Source organism: Nycticebus coucang, chromosome 8 (genome assembly GCF_027406575.1).
Source record: "Nycticebus coucang isolate mNycCou1 chromosome 8, mNycCou1.pri, whole genome shotgun sequence".
NCBI lineage: Eukaryota > Metazoa > Chordata > Mammalia > Primates > Lorisidae > Nycticebus > Nycticebus coucang.
In genome coordinates this window covers 42,852,217-42,873,693 of record NC_069787.1, presented here as the reverse complement: position 1 = coordinate 42,873,693, position 21,477 = coordinate 42,852,217, and the positions used below count along the sequence as shown (strand labels likewise).

Genomic DNA, 21,477 nt, shown 5'->3' with positions numbered 1-21,477 from the left:
GGCATGGCCGCAACTTTCAGCCAAGGTAAGACGTTCAGAACCTTTTGTGGGACCCCCCCTTACTTGGCCCCTGAGGTTTACCTGGGCCAGAACTACAAAGGGCCAGAGGCAGAAATTTGGAGCCTTGGGGTCATCCTCTATGTAATGGCAGCCGGGACCTTCCCATTTAAGGGAAGGGACCTCGATGAACTAAAAACATCAATCTCAAGAGGCACATATGCTACACCTGGTTTCACTAGCCCCAAATTAAAATGCTTCATCCAAAAAATCCTAACCCTTGACCCCAGCAAGAGACCCACTATCAGGCAGATGATGGAAGACCCCTGGATCCAGTCTGGGCAAGAGTGGATGAGGCCATGCACGGCAGCCACAGACATGCCACCAGAGGCCGCCACCCCACTGGAGGCAGTCACCCCACTGGAGGCAGTCACCCAACTGGAGGCTGCCACCCCACTGGAGGCCACCACCCCACTGGAGGCAGTCACTCCACCAGAGGCCACCACCCCACTGGAGGCAGTCACCCCACTGGAGGCTGCCACCCCACTGGAGACCGCCACCCCACTGGAGGCCACCACCCCACTGGAGGCAGTCACCCCACTGGAGGCAGCCAGCCCAGTGGAGGCTGCCACCCAACTGGTGGACGCCACCCCTCTGGAGACTGACAACCCAATGGAGGCCACCACCCCACTGAAGACCCACACCCCACTGGATGCCGCCACCCCACCAGAGACTGCCACCCCACAGGAGACCATCACCCCATTTGAGGCTGCCACCCCACCAGACACCTCCACCCCAAGGATACTCAGGCCCACTTGTGCCCCCCAGGCTGGCCCCATGTCCTCTCCCTCCGGCACCAGCCACCTTATGGGAGGCCCGGCAGGAGACACGGGAGCTGAGGGAAGAACCAGCCATGACCCCTCCCTTCCAGCTGGGCAGGTAGTGGAGGATGAACCCACTGAAGCGGGCCAGGGCCGGTGGGAGTGCGCTAGGAGGATTGTGAACTTCTTTCGGAAAATGTTCTGCCTCCCGCCGGCCCGAAAGAACCGCCACCGCCGGAACAAGGTGGTGCCTGCGACCAGCCAGGGGACTTGAGGCAGAGAGCAGGAGGCGAGTGTGGGGTGATCAGCCATGCTTCCTTCTTTTATTTCTTATTGGATTTTAAATAAAGAGATTGAAATTGTATATTTTATTGTGTGTACATGTATTCGCACAAGGTGAAGTTCAGGTATATGTGCAAAGCTAACATCCCCCTCCTGGCAGGCAGATGCTGCATGCTGTCACTGATGTGTTGCCTCTGAAGAACTGACCTCATAGAAAGTCTGTGACATGGGGTGGGCAGCACAGGGAGGGATGGGGAGTTACAAATGTTTACACAGGGAACAAATGTTTACACAGGATGAAGAAACCCTAATATCTGTTGTACGGCACACTGACCAGGTTAAGGAGAATGTAGGCCACATTTCAAAATACCTGACAGTCCACTTCAAATGTCTCCTTGGAGAGCAAGAAGGTCCTGACCTCCCGGGATCCTGAAACACGCTGTGGGAGGTTGCCCATGCCTGGACTCCCAGCTGGGTGGGGAGCCACACAAGCAGGATGCAGCCTGCAGAGACCTCCTAGCCACAGTGCAGCCAGCTGAGCACAGCCTGGTCTCCCCCGCTGCCCCAACCAGCTGGAACAACCATTGAGCCTGGACCATGGCTCTTGGGCACTTGTCCCCTCACTGCCCTTCTCTGCTTTTTCTTCCATGGCTGTGGGTGGCAGGGCGAAGGGGTTCTTAGTCACCTCACTCCTGTTTCTTCCAAATCAGTATAAATACATCTCACTCCAGAAAGCTGAGTCCTGGGTATTTTGCTGTTTTGGGTCTTCCCTGTAAAGCTGGGGCTGTGCACACCTGGTGCAGGCAGCCTGGTGCACAGTAGCATTTGTAGTTAACGAGAAACAGTCAATGGAAAGGGGCCTTAAGGGAACTACCAAGGTCACACAACAGCCACACAGGAGTCTCTGGGCTGTGTGCAGGGCACAGACGCACACATCGTACATGGGCACCCCACACTGATGTCGCCTGGTTAAGTCTGGAAGTCGGGATACACGTGGTTCTGCATATGGGGTGAATCAGGGAGGAGGATGTGTTATGAAAAAAGCATGAAACGTGCCCCTAGTGAGGAAATATATGTGTAACATCATCTAACTTACTTGTTTTTTTCAAAGTTGATTCAATGTATGCATTTGAAAACAAAAAAGACAAAAACAGGTAACAACAAAAAAGGCTATCAATGTGGAAATGTGCTTTTTCAAAGAAAGGACTGAACACAGAAATGGTCTGTTCACAAAGAACAATGGGGACTTGAGGTCCTGCTGGCCTGTGCTGATTATCTCAAGTAGGGTAACAAAGTCCTGTGAACCAAACTACATAGGGACTCAGAGAGTGACCTGGCTGTGGTCCCCAAATTGCCCTAGGGGACCACTTGTCCTACTGTATTTTCTTTCTTTCTTTTTGCTTTTTTGGCCAGGGCTGGGTTTCAACCTGTCACCTTCCAAGTATGGGGCCGGCGCCCCACTCCTTTGAGCCACAGGTACTGCCCTATCCTACTGTGTTTTCTGACTCATGATTGTAGCACTTGAACTTTCCTCTGAGATCTTCTCTCCTTTTCCTAACAGTAGCACAGGTGGGTCCCTCTAAAAGGCCTGAGCCAGGTGTGGGCCTTTCGTCCCCACACAAAACCATTTCTGTGTTCAGTCCTTTCTTTGCAAAAGCACATTTCCACATTGATAGCCTTTTTTGCTGTTGTTACCTGTTTTTGTCTTTTTTGTTTTCAAATGCATACATTGAATCAACTTTGAAAAAAACAAGTAAGCTAGATGATATTACACATATATATCACTAGGGGCACATTTCATGCCTTTTTCATAACACATCCTCCTCCCTGATTCACCCCATATGCAGAACCACGTGTATCCCGACTTCCAGAATTTACATCACCAGTAACTTTATAGGGTGTGAAAACCTTAAGAAAGGACGTTCTGAATTGTCCATACAGAAATATGTACATGAATGAGCATGGACTTGTAATAAAATAGCTTAAAATATTAGCCGAGGAGTATATTTCTGAAGCTGCTTCAATTGCCTGGGGGGTCGTCCTCATAAAATTCTCGCCCAGACTGATAGCTTCAAGGGTTTTCCTGCACTGTCTTCTAGTATTTTTATAGTTTCATGTCTTAAGTTTAAATCTTTAATCCAGTGAGAGTCTATCTTAGTTAATGGTGAAAGGTGTGGGTCCAGTTTCAATCTTCTACAGGTTGCCAGCCAGTTCACCCAGCACCATTTGTTAAATAGGGAATCTTTTCCCCACGGAATGTTTTTAATTGGCTTGTCTTCTGCACAGCCAAGAACACAGTAAGTAAAGCAAGCAAACAGCCCTCAGAATGGGAGAAGATATTTGCAGGTTATGTCTCCAACAAAGGTTTAATAACCAGAATCCACAGAGAACTCAAACGTATAATCAAGAAAAGAACAAGCAATCCCATCGCAGGCTGGGCAAGGCACTTGAAGAGAAACTTCTCTGAAGAAGACAGGCGCACGGCCTACAGACATATGAATAACTGCTCATCATCTTTAATCATCAGAGAAATGCAAATCAAAACTACTTTGAGATATCATCTAACTCCAGTAAGATTAGCCCCTATCACAAAATCCCAAGACCAGAGATGTTGGCATGGATGTGGAGAAAAGGGAACACTTCTACACTGCCGGTGGGAATGCAAATCAGTACATTCCTTTTGGAAAGATGTTTGGAGAACACTTAGAGATTTAAAAATAGATCTTCCACTCAATTCTATAATTCCTCTGCTAGGCATATACCCAGAAGACCAAAAATCACGTTATAACAAAGATATTTGTACCAGAATGTTTATTGCAGCCCAATTCATAATTGCTAATTCATGGAAAAAGCCCAAGTGCCCATCAATCCATGAATGGATTAATAAATTGTGGTATATGTACACCATGGAATATTATATAGCCTTACAGAAAGATGGAGACTTAACCTCTTTCATGTTTACATGGATGGAGCTGGAACATATTCTTCTTAGTAAAGTATCTCAAGAATGGAAGAAAACGTACCCAATATACTCAGCCCTACTATGAAACTAATTTTCACATGAAAGATATAACCCAGTTATAACTTAAGAAAAGGGGGAAGGGGGAAAGGGAGGGAAGGGAAGGGGGACGTTGGTAGAGGGAGGGTGATTGGTGGGATTACACCCAGCCCCGGCCAAACTGCAACAAAAAAATAGCCGGGCGTTGTGGCGGGCGCCTGTAGTCCCAGCTGCTTGGGAGTCTGAGGCAAGAGAATCACGTAAGCCCAAAAGTTAGAGGTTGCTGTGAGCCGTGTGACGCCACGGCACTCTACCCGAGGGCGGTACAATGAGACTCTGTCTCTACAAAAAAAAAAAGAAAAAGAAAAAGAAAATGCCAGGAGGGCTATGTTAACCACTGTGATGAAAATGTGTCAAACGGTCTATATAACCAGTGTATGGTGCCCCATGATCGCATTAATGTACACAGGTATAATTTAATATATATATATATAAACTACTCATCATTAAAACTATGTGAAGCACACACACAAAAAAGTACACATTGAAAAGAATGATGTGAAATACTGCAGAAGTGTTTTGTTTTATGCTATGAACTGATGAAGCAGATGTCAATTTCAACAGATAACCGGTGCAACCATGAATGGGATCATTGAATCTTTGATTCTTCCTGGAATAACAAATGTTCATCCCTTAGTGAGAAATTTGGCTGTTTTATGTTTGGGATATTGTGGACTGCAGAATCAGGATTTTGCAAGTAAACACTTTGGGCTGCTACTACAGGTTTTGCAAATTTATGATATCACAATAAAAATTAATGCTTTAAAGGCAATCTTGGACCAACAGATGATGTTTGGGATGGAACCATTTAAAACTAAAAAAAAAAAAAATCAATGCTCTTCCATGTGAAGCTACAGAAATGAATGGTGATGGTGAGCAAGAGTCAAAAGAATTTGAAGAGACTGCTACAGCTAAGAATGTTCTGAAACTCCTTTCTGATTTCTTAGATAGTGAGGTATCTGAAATTAGGACAGGAACTGCAGAAGGATTAGCCAAGCTAATGTTCTCTGGGCTTTAGGTCAGCAGCAGGGTTCTTTATCATCTGATTTTGTTATGATAAAATCCTGTGGCTGAAGAGGATGTTCAACTTCAATATTGCCTGGGCATGTTTTTCCCCATGTTTGCCTATGCAAGCAGGACTAATTAGAAATGCTTTGAAGAAGCCTTTCTTCCCACTCTGCAAACACTTGTAAATGTGCCTGTTTCTTCTCTTTTTCCTGAAATAGATATCACAAATGTTACTGAGTTACTTATAGATTTTACATGACCAAGTGCATTAAATCCTCAGGCCAAGAATCCCCCAGATTATTAGGCCTTAACAGTACATGACAATTGGGCTATAAAAATTTGCTGTGAGATCTTAGTAAGTCCATGCCTACCAGAAATTCGCATCTATACAAAAGCCTTGAGTTCTTTAGAACTCATTAGCAATCTTACAAAAAATCTTCTGGTTCTATGAATGAGATTCTGGAGCAAGTGAAAAGTAGGACATGTCTGAAAGCTTTGGGAAAAATCAAAGGTTCAGTTAGAAAAAGGAAATAACGAATTTGGTGAACAACATGTAGCAACATAGGATACTAACATGACTATAACTATATTTCAAAATGAAGATGATAAGAATGAAGTATGTATGACTCCTCTCAAGGTGTAAAACCAACACAACCATCAAGATCCACTAAGCCAAAGACTAACATTGAAAAGTGACAGCTTCAACAAGGATGAACAGGAGAAATCAGCCTGCTGAGGCTGACTCTGAATGTCATCATGAAGTTCCAGAATGAGAATTAGAAATGAAGGAATTATCAAGATAAGCCAAAATAGCAGCACTAGAAAAAAGTAAACTTAAACTTGCACAATTTCTCAATGAAATTATAAATTAGGAGAAATCATGGGGGTGGAGGCCTTTAAAATTATGTTTAGTTCTTTACTTTAATAAAGTCATCCTTTTGTCAAAAAAAAAATAGGTTAGACCATGGAGAAGAAAGAACCTTAGAGCTAGAGCATAAAGTTTTCAAGTTAACCCAGGTAGTTAAAGAGGCAGAAAAGAAGAGAGAGAAAGCAGAGCGGGCACTTAGAGAATTATAAGACTCTATGAAGTGTTCAAATATACAAATAATAGGGATTCCTGAAGGGAAAGAAGATTGTCCCAAAGGAATGGAAGCCCTCCTGGAGACCATCATAAATGAAAACTTACCAAGTTTTCCTTAAGACCTCAACACACTCCTTTCAAATGGATATCGAACCCCAGGTCATCTCAACTCAAACAGAGCCTCTCCAAAACACATTGTAATTAAACTGTACAAAGTCAAGATGAAAGAAAAAATTCTGTAAGTAGCCAGGAGTAAGCACCAACTGACCTATAGAGGCAGAGCCATTAGGATGAGAGCAGACTTTTCAACTGAAACCTTCCAAGCCAGAAGGACATTGGCATCCACCTTCAACATTCTTAAACAAAATAATTTTCAGCCCAGAATTCTATATCCTGCTAAACTAAGCTTCAAAACTGATGGAGAAATAAAATCTTTTGTGGATATGCAAGCAATGAGGAAATTCACCACAAGACCAGCTCTACAGGAACTATTTAGACCTACTCTCAACACTGACCATCACAGTGGACCACCAGCAAAGTAAATGCCCAGAAGCTAAAGGTCAAAAACTATGGAGACAACAACCAAAGCAAACAGACAACCCTCAGAATGGGAAAAGATAGTTGCATATTATGAATGGGTCAAAAGCTTGATGACTAGAATCTATAGAGAACTCAAATTAATCAACAAAAAAGACCGAACAATCCCATGTATCACTGGGGAAGAGCCATGAATACAACCTTCTCTAAAGACAGACAAATAGCTAACAAACAGGAAAAAATGCTCGTCATTCCTAATCATTAGAGAAATGCAAATCAAAACTACCCTGACATGTCACCTAACCCCAGTGAGAATGGCCCATATCACTAAGTCTCACAGCTGCAGATGCTGGTGTGAATGTGGAGAGAAAGGAACACTTTTACACTGCTGGTGGGATTGCAAATGTATACGACCTTTTGGAAGGAAGTGTGGAGAATTCTCAAAGAACTCAAATTAGACCTCCCATTTGATCCTGCAATCCTTCTCTCAAAAAAATCCTTTTATCATAAGGACATTTGCACTAGACTGTTTATCAAAGCTCAATTACAATCACCAAAATGTGGAAACAGCCTAAATGCCTACCAGTCTAGAAATGGATTAACATGCTACAATATATGCATATTCTTAAGCCATTAAAAAAGATGGAGACTTTACATCTTTTGTTTTAACATGGATTGACGTGGAGCACATTCTTCTTAGTAAAGCATCTTAAGAATGGAGAAGCAAGAATCCAATGTACTAAATTCTTTTATGAAGACGGTAGACGAGTTAACACAAGCTGGGGTTGGGGGTTTGGGAATCAACAAGTGGGGAGAGAGGAGCAGGAGAAGGGAGAGGGAGATGGCAGTCACCGTGTAGAGCATACCTCTTGTGGTGGGGGGGGGTCAAAATTATAAGAGGGAATTTATCTAACAAATGTAATCAGTGTAGCCTAATTCTCTGTACCCTCAATGAATCCCAAACAATAAAAAAAAATTAAAAAGTAGAGTGAATGTTAACAGATTTTCTTAGCAATATTTGACAATCTGCATAGCAGTCCAAACAAGCAAAAGAAACTTCACTCCTAAAAGAAATTCCTACTAGTGCAAACATTTGGAAAATAAGGAAAAACATTTTTTCAACTGCCTATAATCTCTGAATACTGCAAAAAGCATTCTATAACATTTTGTTTTTTTCTTCCTTAGTCTATTATGGTTTTGTTTTTTTTATTTTATTTATTTATTTTTTTAGAGACACAGTCTCACTTTATCACCTTTGGAAGAGTGCTGTGGGGTCACAGTTCACAGCAACCTCCAACTCCTGGGTTTATGCAATTCTCTTGCCTCAGCCTCCCAAGTAGCTGGGACTACAGGCATCTGCCACAATGCCTGGCTATTTTTTTATTGTTGCAATTTGGCCAGGACTGGGTTTGAACTCATCACCCTTGGTACATGGGGTCGGTGCCCTACTCACTGAGCCACAGGTGCCGCTCAGTCTATTATGGTTTTTAACTTGGGTTTATTTTTTATCTCTTTAAAAATTTATTTTACCTCATATGCATTTAATATAGAATTTTTGTAACTGGGTCATAGCTTTCATGTGAAGGTCCTACATTAGTTTCATAATAAGGGTGAGTACATTGGGTTCTTTTTCTTCTATTCTTGAGACACTTTACTAAGAAGAATATGTTCCAGCTCCATCCATGTAAACATGAAAGAGGTAAAGTCTCCATCTTACAGGGGTATGTGTGAATCTTAGTAAATGTGGAATGTAAAGGTCTCAGCAAAATAACTAAGAAAATGCCAGGAAAGCTATGTTAACTAGTGTGATGAAAATGTGTCAAACGGTCTATGAACCAAGTGTATGGTGCCCCATGATCATACTAATGCACACAGCTATGATTTAATAAAAAATTAAAAATTTAAAAAAAAAAGATTTTGTTTTTCCTTATCTGGGAATAACATGATTTTTTTAAACCTCTGAACTAAGAAGTCATTGAACCCATAGTCTTCCAAGGGCTATAAACTCTGATTTATCCCCAGGTTCAATTCCAGAGAACAACTTTGGGGACTACTGGCAGAAGCAGAATTCCTGCTTTTGGAGGAAGGTCATTTCACCAAGTGAGTTTGGTTTTGCTGGTGTTTCCAGTAGTGACCAGTTCCAGCATCACTGCAGCCTGAAGACAAACTCCCTTCCCTTAGTGGTAAATGCTACTGAGTCAGAATTTGGAACAAGCCTATGTGTGTTGAGTGGGAGGTGTGTGTGTGTGCGTGTGTGTGTGTGTGTGTGTGTGTGTGTGAGAGAGAGAAAGAGAGAGAGAGAAAGATTGAGATTTTGGCCTTATTAGTTGCAGATAATTACATTTGCTTTGGCCATTTGGGTACCATACTCTCTTTTGACCAAACTAGCTTTGTTAATTCTCTGAAATAAGTTAATTCCAAAAAAAGGGGGGGGAAAGTTCCACAAATTCTTTATTTTATTTATTTATTTTTGTTTGGTTTCATAACTTTATTTGATCTATCTGACAATCACCAGTTAGTTCTCATGTTGACTGTGGATTTTTGAAGTGGAAACAAGTACATAGATAACCAAAGTATATAGCTTGTTTGGTGAATCTTCATTACGTTTTCTAGACAACTGCACATGGATACCTTATGGAACATTCCTTATGCCTTTGGCCCAGACAGTTTTGTTGAACCTGGAATCAATGCACACATCCGGAGTCCTCATCTCTTTCATGGCAAATTCTGGGATCTCTCTGAGTGTCTGAGGGGCATGCTTCTTGAAGCCCATTCCATAGATGCACTTGTGAATGTTGATGGTGTATCTCAAGTCGCCACTTCGTTGATGACAGAACAGCCCTCCTTCTCACCACCTTTCTTTGCTGGAGCCATTTTGCTGGGTTCAAGTTGAAAAGAAAGAGCCCAAAGAATTGTGGAATGAAGAAGAGGGTGGTTGTCAGTGCCACAAATTCTTAAAAGGACAGGGGTCATACGCCGAGAGTTAAATGAGCCCACTCTGTAAGAACACATATGCTACTAATGTGTCAATAGCAAATGAATTATTTTCTCTTGGGTTTGTTTACTTTTCTATTGGCAGAGAGGTCTTAGCTTTCTGCAAGGGATATTTTGAGTGACACAAATTCCAACCCTTCAAACATCTCCTCAGCAACTCTGAGCACAGAGGCATTGGGGTGAGCACTGCCACCATTGCTGAGCACCAGCCAGCACCAAGTGGGGCTGGGGTCAGTGACTGACATTGGACTAGAAAGGACATTAAGCTATATAGACAAATCTATGGAGATTGCTCCTGTGGCTAAGAAGAATCTACTCTTTAAGTTTCACTACTATCCTGGGGTGAGAGCTTGGTGAGAACTCTGCCATTGTTGTGGAGGATGGAAGAAGAGAGGGATGAGCAAAGGGAAGAATATTGCCCTCGAGGCACTGTGCCAGGATTTGTATGGTCACACTTAGCCTCCTATGCTTTAAACATTGGAAAGGAAAGCGATAGAGAATGGTACTTTATAGACTGGCTTTGAGGTCATACAGTGCTGTATTTTTGCCCAAATCTAGCTTGGCTAGCTGTGTAGTCTTGGTAAATAACCTAAAAAATCTAAGTCTCTGTTTCTTCATTTATAAAATGGGCATTATCTTAGTTCTTACTCCTTAGAGATTTTGTGATGATTACTAAGATAAATCAAGCAAAGCACTTCACATAGTATATAGGATTCACAGGAGATGGTTATAAATTGTAGTTATAATGACTATCCTTGCTTTAGAGATGAAGACCTGGTCCTTGGAGAGATTAACTAACTTGATCTGGAAACACAATGCCCTTAATCTCTGATGTCCTCACAGAAGTTAAGCTTTTGGTTAAAGCCATATTACACTATGACCTTGTGGGCTAATTTTCCCAAGTCTTACTTACTGATGCTGCTTTTAAGCTAGTCCTGAAACTATTAAGGGCAAGACAGAACTTTGTCTTGTTCTTAACCACTTTACACCATTATAGAAGGTTTGACGGTGAAAGTTTTATAATTAGAGAAAGAATTTAGCTGTTGAATTTCTTGTTCTAAGCTGCCACAGTCTTTGTGTCTTCTGATTTATCATTCAGACATTACCCATACCTTCCACTCTCATCCTCTGCATTGCTGAGTAGTGTGCTTTCCACATCCTCATCGCTCAGAAAAATGTGGGGCAGATGGAGCGCCACAGGGCATCTCTAGAGACCAACTTGCCTCTCATGCAATGCTAAGTTTTACCACCTTATTTTACAAATGAGTAAACAGGTCCATTTGTAAGCAGGTTGGATGTCTATATAATATTACATGACTAGTAAGTAAACTTGCATCCAGATTTTATCAGGAAATACTTCTTTAAAGAAGTAAAAGCATTGGTAAGCAACCTTCTATTAGGTATGGCACCTAACAGAAAAAATGATCAGGTAGTCAGTGTTTGAGGAGGCACCAGGTTAAATACTAGGACACATACCACGATGTACCGTGATTGGCACCTGGCCCTCAAGGAGGACATCATCTGTCCATTCCGGTGCAGTGGTAATTCTTTGGGTTTTGATAGTTCTTACCAAGCCCAAACAATGTGCCTTTAATAGTAAAGAATGGCAGGAGTCCTCAGAGGAGCAGAAGGCTCTTAAAGTGCCCTGCTGTCTACTAGTGTCTTCCAGAATGAAGCATAGTTCTGTGAAATCACCTTGGATGGATTAGAGGTCTTTGCAAACTGCGTGAGGTCCAGTTCATCTCTAGCCCTCTAAAAACAGTTTCATATCAGAAGTTCTATGTAAGAAAGATATTTTAGGGAAAGAATGAATGGCCATTGTCCATAAACATTACATCATAGACTTCTGCATTTTATACACAAGGATTATACAGCCATATATTTATTAGCTCACCCTTAGCCTGCAGAAAAGCAACCCAAGGAAAACCTTCAGAATCTCCAATGAGTAACAGAGGGGCACCTTACAGGAGTGGTCTGCTAGTTGGCAATTGACTCCTATGGTGGGCACACATCATACGATTACTAGGGCTCATGTAACTCACAACTCTTCTCATTCAACTTGTTATTAGTTAATAGTTTAGTAATTATAAATAGTAAGCTAAATAATAAATATATTTTTCCTAGAGCATAAATCTGCAACCATGATAGCACTTTTTTAAAAATCTAATTTTTTGTTTTGTTTTAGCATTATCTCTTATATCGTGTAGAGTATTTGCTTTTCAACCAGGGCATATCATGTTTGGTTCATCTTGGTTCATCAAATTCAACTTCCAGGCCAGGGCTACTAACTCTATGGATGTATTTTCTGGTGCTAATATTAATACTACTACATATGTGACTTGCTTATTCTATATAACAAAAACTATTTGAACAGTCACTGCTGCTATAACTTAACTATTACATCACTTGCAGAATCTTTTTTTCTTAAAAAAAATATTTACCAGATTTTAAATGCTGAAAAATCAGAAATACAGAAAAGCACAAATAAAATAAATATCAACTGTAATACCACCATTATTCACATTCTGGCACAAACATGGTTCTGATTTATTTTTCTTTATGTAAACATTCTATACAAAATTAGGTTACTATACAGTTTTATAATTGGATTTTCTCACATAAATACAATATGAGTACTTTTCCACATTTCTTGTTGTTTGTTTTGGGGACAGAATCTTCAGTGCCAGGAAAGCACAGTGGGGTACACAGAATCCTAGCAAATGGAAATGGATTCTTTACACATCAGTGGCTCAAATGGTGCACCCAGGAGGTAATAGCACTAACTTGGTTTAATACTTTCTGAGAGTCTTTTAAATTTTTTTGGTTAAAGTTAATTTCAAATGTGTATCATTCGCATTGCATGAAAAGCAATCCTACTGTCATAAGGATTTTGGTTGCAAGTGATGTTACAAATCTGAGCACCTGGAGCACTCTACAGAAAAACATAAAAGGCCAGTGCTGAGGGGGGAACCTTCTCCACGGTCCAAACCAGGAATGCTGAAGATTTCAGCCACTCACCCACTTAAGACCCTAAATACCATGTTGAATGGGCTCCTTTGTAGACTTCTTCCATGTCAGCCTGATCTCACTGCCTCCAAAACATCCCTTTCCTGCTCATGACTCTGAACCTGGATACCTCCCTAAATGTCTTTCATCATTTAAGATCCCAGGCTCAAGTCCCTCTTTTACTCCAAGAGTAGCTCCCTTAGTTCACACCAATGTTACCCAACTCTGACCACGTGGCACTGGAGCACAGTTTGTCTCTTCAGTATTTTAGTCTTTCTGACATATCAGATCGTTGAGCAAATTTGTAAGTTTCCCTAACACAACAAAGCACATGTGTCAGGCACTGTATAGAGGTAGTCAGGGCAGGATCGCAAGAGCCAATTGTTAAATTTTTAGATATACTGTGATCCAGTGATGTCACATGGAGAGCTTAAAATCAGCCATGCTGGAAATATTCATACAATCGAAATTGACAAGTGCTACAAATACCCTCTCCCCTGCCAAATAAGTATTGGTTGATAAATATATAACAGCATATCTGTGTTTAAAGATAACAAGATTAAAGACTAAAGTTTGATAGCCAGACATATACTCCACCTAACCCCTGACCAGCTATGTGATTGTGTGGATGTTATTACATATCTCTAAGCTTCAGTGTCCTTATTTGTCAAATGGGGCTGTCAAAAGAGCCAGCATTCCAGGACGGAAGTAAAAACTAAAATAAAGCATCCATTTAATATAGCTGATAGGTGTATCTTCCAATAAAAGTTCACCATTATGGGTGGTGCCTGTGGCTCAGAGGAGTAGGGTGTCAGCCCCATATACCATAGGTGGCAGGTTCAAACCAATCCCTGGCAAAAAAAAAAAAAAAAAGTTAACCATTATTATTGTTATCATTATTATTATCACTTCTTAGCAGGGAACAAGTGAGGAACAGGGATACTTAAAATTCTAGTCACTACTAATTGAATGTACTTTCATCAATCGAGCCAACAGCAGTTTGATATGCCAATTCAATAAAATCCTAAGACTTTTTTCAAGATTAGAAGCTGTGTTTTCCGTGCCATAAGAAGATAGGAACTAATACTTAAAACTTAGATCTAGATACTGGAACTGTAACATTTGTCAAGGTTACTTAGTCTCTGTGATGCAGCTTTGTCATCTATTAAAAGAGAATAAAAATACTCAAAACATTGTGGGAAGGATTATATACATTTTGCAGGAAAAGAATATCTGGCACAGTGCCAAGCTCAGTATTGAATGCCCAGTCAAGGTTAATTCTGTTTCTTCCTCAGGAGAATAAAGAATGTCTTCACATCAGTTAAGCTTTGTCAACTTTAAAGCTTTGTCAACTTCATATAGAGCTTTGTCATCCATTATTTTTAGTTAGGTTCTGATTTAAACTAGATTTGTTTTTCAAGACCAGGAGGTAAAATTGGAAAGAAATATGATCATTATTATTAACGTCTAAGAGCTCAAAGTGGGAGACTGATGTTACCAATAACAAAATTGGAAAGTCTGGAGGGCGTGTTGCCTTGAGGAAAATGATGATGAATTTGGTTTCCAGAAGTGCTACATTTGAGTTCAGAAGGCCCTCTGCTGGGGGAAGCTGGAATTGTAGAAAGGGAATTTAAGAGAAAAATGAGGACTGAAAATGTAGATTTATAAGGGACAGAGAAAGAATAAACAGCAGGAGAGCAGAAGAAGTCAGGAGAGGAAACGCCAAGGAGAATTACAAAGGCCAAACAATCAGCTGCTGGGACATTCCCACCCCAGAAGGCAGAGGGCTGGGGAGGACAAAATGCTTAAGGAAAAGTCAAAGGCAGACATGGAGAACTCAGGGAACCACTGCCTGGGGAAAGAGGATGCAGCAGAAGCCTATGTGTCCACAGGACACAAGTGCACAGCTACTTATTTAAAATATCCTGGGATGGGGCTTCTGTACCAGGAATCCTGAAGACTCATTGGGAGATCTTCCTATAAAGAGCCCAATGTTCTGTAAATATTTTAAGCTCTGAGAGGTATATGGTTTCTGTCTCAACAATTCCATTCCACTGTTGTAGTGCAGAAGCAGCCATAAAAAATATCATCTAACTCCAGTGAGACTAGCCTATATCACAAAATCCCAAGACCAGAGAAGTTGGCGTGGATGTGGAGAAAAGGCAACACTTTTGCACTGCTGGTGGGAATGCAAATTAATACATTCTTTTTGGAAAGAGATATGGAGAACACTTAGAGATCTAAAAATAGATCTGCCATTCAATCCTGTAATCCCTCTACTGGGCATATACCCAGAAGACCAAAAAGCACATCATAACAAAGATATTTGTACCAGAATGTTTATTGCAGCTCAATTCATAATTGCTAAGTCATGGAAGAAGCCCAAGTGCCCATCGATCCACGAATGGATTAATAAATTGTGGCATATGTACACCATGGAATATTACGCAGCCTTAAAAAAAGATGGAGACTTTACCTCTTTCATGTTTACCTGGATGGAGCTGGAACATATTCTTCTTAGTAAAGTATCTCAAGAATGGAAGAAAAGGTACCCAATGTACTCAGCCCTACTATGAAACTAATTTAGGGTTTTCACATGAAAGCTATAACCCAGTTACAACCTAAGAATAGGCGGAAGGGGGAAAGGGAGGGGAGGAAGCGGGGAGGTAGGTAGAGGGAAGGGGATTGGTGGGATTACACCAGCAGTGCATCTTACAAGGATATATGTGTAACTTGGTAAACGGTCTGTGAAACTAGTGAATGATGCCCCATGATTATATCAATGTACACAGCTATGATTTAATAAAAAAAAAAATGTATTGAACCTTTTGGCTGTGGTTCAGTAAATTAACCGAAAAAACAGGTAGCCATCTGGATTTGACCCAGCGGTTCTAGTTTGCTGATCTGTTTAAAGGTCCTGGAGTCTGAGATTCCTTATGATTTAGAAACTTTTGGAGCTGTGGCCTCACCAGCACTCCCTGGGCCTCAGAAGATGACATTTCTGCCATGTCTCAGCAGCACACAGGCAGAGGAGTATTGACCACTCAGCAAGAGCCAGACTCTTTGGAGGAGGTCCAATCTGATTAATGCACGTAGCTTATGTTGTAATAACCTAATCAAAAACTGACGACAACATGCTATGCATTCTCAAGAAAACATGTTTCTATAAGAAAAGATGATGTTACTCCATCTAAGTCCCTGCCCTTCTCATTCCTGAGGCAGAATAGAGCTATGTTTGGGTTAACCAGACTTCAGGTACAGATGGTGGAGTTTCTATTCAGCCTCTAGGTTGGACAACAGATAGTCCTGCCTTTCTTCAGATGCAGGCCATTTGGAAAGATCTCTATTTACTGATTTATTTAAACTCATAAAAATGAAGTTTCAAATGTATTTCAGTTTGCAAGCCCTCAGTCCTCACTTCCAGGTTTATTGCTAATAAAACATTCTCAGCTTGAAAATATTCCATTCGAAGAGTCAATGTGCATGTCATTTGCTAGCCAGGATTTGCTGGCTGAGGGCTGAGACTGTCGTGGGTTTGAAATTTGAGTAGCAATACTACATCACCCTTACATGCAGCTCTCAGTCCCATGGGCAGAGTAAGGGCTCAGTGATTTTGTGTCTCTAGCTTATAAACACATATAAACAGACACAGATGTTGTGATCTTGTGCCCTGAGTCTGCCTGGCTCCCTTCCACATCCCTGCTGAGCTCGGGTGGCCACTCAACAGACAGTCTCTGGACTCTGTCCGGCAAGAGCTGGATTTTATTTGACTTTAGACCCCAGGGCCTGGCCCTTAACATACTTACTGATCCCCTCTGAGATGAGGGCCAACCCCTGGGCTCCTCTCCTTCAGGCCCACCCAAGTCCCCGTAAGTTCCATATCAACAGTGCTTCCAAGAGAAGGGCATTTCCAATCTAAATTACAAACAAAAAAATGGAGCGACACCTTAACATTCTCAGGAAGCAAAAGTTCCACATAACCAGAAAATCCTCCAAAATGGAAGTGCTAAAAACCCACCAAGAGCAGGCTGAGTTTGCTATACTTTCTTTTACCTTAGGTTCCCTTCTCTGCCCCCAAATAAATCACTTCATCCCTTGGTGAGGTCTCAGATAGTCATTTATTGAATGGAAAATGTTTGTTGAATAAATAGACATATGGATGGATGGATGGAAGGATGGTTGGAAGGATGGATGGATGGATGGATGGACAAACAGGATGGAGAAAACAAGGGAAAAAATAAGGAAGCAGTCCATTCCACCCATTCCGAAACTTTTCATGACATGTTAAAATTATCCAGCGATATACAACAACATACCCAAGGCAGCTTCCTAGCAACACTTGTCCTTATGAGATGCTTAGTGCATGGATTGTGAAAAATCCTGAATGTTACAGAAAACCCTAAGTTCTCTTTTCTTTGAGAACTAGCATTTATATTGACATATGAAGTGCTCCTATAGATCCTGCCCTAAAGCTGTCTATTAAATTTAACTCAGTATTTCTCAAAATCACTAGTCCTTAACAAACTATTCTTGTTTATCCTTTAGGTCTACTGTTCATGTGGCATATTTTAGAAATTGCTCATTTCCAGAATTTTTTTTAACATTCATGGCAACTTTCTCTCCATTATTTTACTGTGAAAGTGACTACGGAGGGAAGATGGTATAGAAAAGTACATGATAGTAAAAACAGAAAAAAAAGTTGTACGTTTCCCACAGTGTATTAACTACGCATGCACATGATGAGAAAGAGCCGACGGCTGGCCCTGAAAGTGTGCGTGCACTCAGGTCCGGGAGCTCTGGCTAAAATCAAGCTCCCATTTGGATCCCATTTCTTCAGCATTTTAAGGTCAATTTATTAGTCCTGGAGCGCCGGTTAGTCCTGGCAATACTTATGCAGGCTTCGGACTTTGTGCACTTACTTTGTCTTTCAAGAATGCTAACTACTAATTGGTTTTTCAAATGCTAATCAAAGAACAACTTCATTTTTCTTCCACAATTCAAACCAAATACAGTGTGAAAATTGCAGGCCAATTGCCTCTGTGTGGCTGGGGAGAAATCAATACCAGGCTTTCACCCAAACAAGCTGGTGTTTGTATTCCTTGATTAGCCTTAGTCTCTCCTGCTTCCGAGTCTATTTGCTCCTGTATAGCTGCCTATCTGTCACTGAGTCCCTCACAGTTAGGGAAGAGATCCTTACTGCACTCCAGATACTTATAACCTGCCAAAGGGACGTTATGGTTATGGCCCTGTTACAAATTATGCTTATTAAAAAACACAAATAATGCCCTTCATCCATAAGAAAACTCTGAATGAGGGAAAGTCTGAAAGTAGATAGATGGAGACTTCATGGTACCAGATAGACTCTTCTAGAAATGTGTACAGATAAGTATTTGTGGAGCACAAGAATCAATTTGGGGAAGGCCAGTATCTCCACAGATAATAGCTAATGACTGTGTTAATGACGTGGAGGACTCAAAGCAGCAGTGACTTAATTAGTGAATTTCTGTGTGTTTCAGTTTGACATTATACCTTTAAAAAGATAGGACAGTGATCCTCAGGTGTGGGAAGTCCCGTCACATGAAAGAGAGTGCCCAGAACAGGCCCCTTTCCCGATCGTAAGTATAAACCTTTCATAAGCAGAATTTGAGGGGAAAAAGTACTTAGAGCTTTTCCTATTCTGCTATTGACAGTTAAATCCATGTTTTAGATATCAATAATCCACCTTGATTACCTTGTTAGTCTACAAGCTTGAGCAAAACAGACTTACTCTCTTCCACGTGAGTGGATACATTTACTTTTCTGTCACAATCATGTCAGTTTTCATTTTGTTTTCCTGTTAATCTCATTTAAGGAATTAATTCCTTAGCAGTATTCCCAGGAAGATTAACAATAAAACATATTGCTTTACCACTGACAAATTAATATACAACTCTGCCTTCTACTTGAACATATACTTGAAATACAAAATCACAAATATTCATTTTATGCAAATATGTCAAAATTGATCTGTATGCTATTGTTTAAAAATGAAATTTAGTTACTATCGACAGTTGTGAGACTGATCTACTAATTTCAGCCTAAGAGAGAACCAAGGAAATACCTTTACTATTGCAATTTTCATACCTTCGTTACATTTAAAATACTGATACATACATACATAGATACATTGATTGATTGAGACAAGGCCTCACTCTGTCATTCCTGCTGAAGTGCTGTGGAGTTGTCACAGTTCACTGCAACTTCAGGCTCCTGGGCTCAAGTGATCTTCGCACCTCAACCTTCTGCGGGATCTTTCTCCCTTAGCTGGGGCCACATTCTCACGCCACCACGACTAGCTATTTTTTTTTATTATTTAATTTAATTTTATTTAATTTAATTATTTATTTATTTTGCAGTTTTTGGCCCTGGCTGGGTTTGAACCCACCACCTCTGGTATACGGGGCCAGAGCCCTACTCCTTTGAGCCACAGGTGCCACCCTATTGTTTTATTTTTTGTAAAGATGGAGTCTTACTATACTTCTCAGGCTGGTCTCCAACTCAGGGCCTCAAGTGGTCTTTCTACTTGACCTCCCAAAGTTCTGGGATTACTGACATGAACCCCTGTACCTGGCCTATTAATAATAATCTAAAAATCTGCAATGTCTGTTACACAGCTGAAGACTCTCCAAAATCTATTCCCAACCAGTCCTAATTCCTACAACTTTTCCTTATTTTTTCATTGCATGTTAGAAACACTTTAGAGTCTTTTAGTAAAAGTGCACTAAATATAGTCGTATCGACCTTCCTCATATTTGCTCAAAGGCACAGCTGATCTATAGCCACAGTAATGTGAGCTCCATGAGAACAGAGGTTTGTTTGTCTCCTGCCCTGACTCTGTTACCTATAACAATGCCTGTCAAATAGCAGATGCTTAATAGATATAAAATATAGTTGAGGATCAAAAGACTAATTAATTGTACCCACCATGACAGAATAGATACTCAGTAAATACTATAAAAACTTTATAGATGTATATTGACATATACACATACATATATTTTACATGTATACTTTACATCTATCTACATATACACAATCACAAATCACAGATGCACACATATAAATACATATTTGGCTACAAGTTCATATGTGGGACAAAAGACGCTGGGCCCTAGGATTTAAGGGTAGCTATATCCAGGTGGCATCACGATTATGATATTGCAGGGAGGTTTGTGATGGACACACAATGGTTATGGTAAATTACAATCATCAGATAAGAAGATAATCAACATGTCACATATTTCTGGCTGTTCTTGCTTTTACCCAGTAGGAAGGGAAACACTTGTAGCTCAGATCCAACTTCAACTTGCTCTTCCTACCATAACAAGTGGGTACATAACCATTTCTTTGTTGTGGGTGTCTTGCAAAACTTATGGGGTGAGGGATGGAGCAAGGAGATGGAGGGCAAAGAGTACAAAATTGAAGTTACGTGGAATAAATAAGCCTACAGATCTGATGTACAACACGCATAATAATGTACCATATACCAGAAATTTGGTAAGAGTAGATTTTAGATAATTTTATCACAAAAAAAGGGCAACTGCAGAGGGATGATGGATATGTTTGTTTATTTGATTGTAGCAATCATTTCACTACATATATCAAAATATTATGTTACATGCATTAAATATATGACTAAAGACTGTATTTTAAAGATAACCTTAAAAGTTAAATATAAAAAATGGAAAGAAAATCCATTTCCATGGAATATATGCCTACCTGTGGCACTTCTCAGGTACCAGTGGGAAAAAAGCAAACCTTTCTAGCAATACAACTGAACAGAACACGTGCTTACAATGAGCTTTTCACAAGTAAATAAACTGAGCTTAATAAAGGGGGTTTGCATTTCAAGAATGTGGTATCTGAGTGCACAGAGCCAGAACAAGGATGGTGTAATGTAACCACTGGGGAATAGCAGGGGGCCGGCAATGGAATTCAGAGAGCAATCTGAATCGGCCCCAGTAGTTCTGACTGGTTATGCCAAAGGTTTTCCCCACCTCTTACGGAGGAGGACATTATAAATGTGCTGTTTGTTGAATGGGTAATCTATCACAATCACATACTAAATGACATGTAGTTGCTTCCCTAGTATAGATTCTGCCTTTTGTAACTGTTTCTTTTATTGCCTTCCAAGAGTCCCAGGGTTGAAGAACATTGCCAGGCTATGCTGTGTGAAGATTTAGCGGACCTTTAATTTGATCATCTGAACCCAGATCTAGGAAATATAAAGATCCCTTACCAAAAGATGCCATAACATGCTCTTGAAGAAAAGCCAAGTGCTGGCATAAAAAGAATATACCGAACTGCAGAGTCGACATGTTTGGGTGGCAAGAACAAATCTTCCTCAAGTCCAGAATACGGAATGCTACTGAGCACGGCCTCTGATTCATTTCAGAGCCGGCACAGGGGCTTGTAAACTGCACATGCTCACTGTATATCAGAATGAGTATCTGTATTTACACACTCTCTTATGTTTCCTTCGTTAGGGAGGAATAAAACTGTGAGGAACCGCACCAGGAAAGATTCTAATGAATATTGCCGAATAAATGTCAGCTGGTATCTGTAGCCAAATCAATATCAAAAATCAAAAAGATACCATGGAGGGAGTTGTCATGAGTTATATTTTAAAATGCAAGTTGAGGCTCGGTGCCTAG

The 21,477-nt window shown here is 40.7% G+C and overlaps 1 pseudogene; it reads left to right on the top strand.

Moving 5' to 3' along the window:
* Positions 1 to 6,038, top strand: part of LOC128592262 (condensin complex subunit 3-like) — a 36,206-nt pseudogene extending 30,168 nt beyond the window's left edge.
* Positions 6,039 to 21,477: the final 15,439 nt, after the last annotated feature.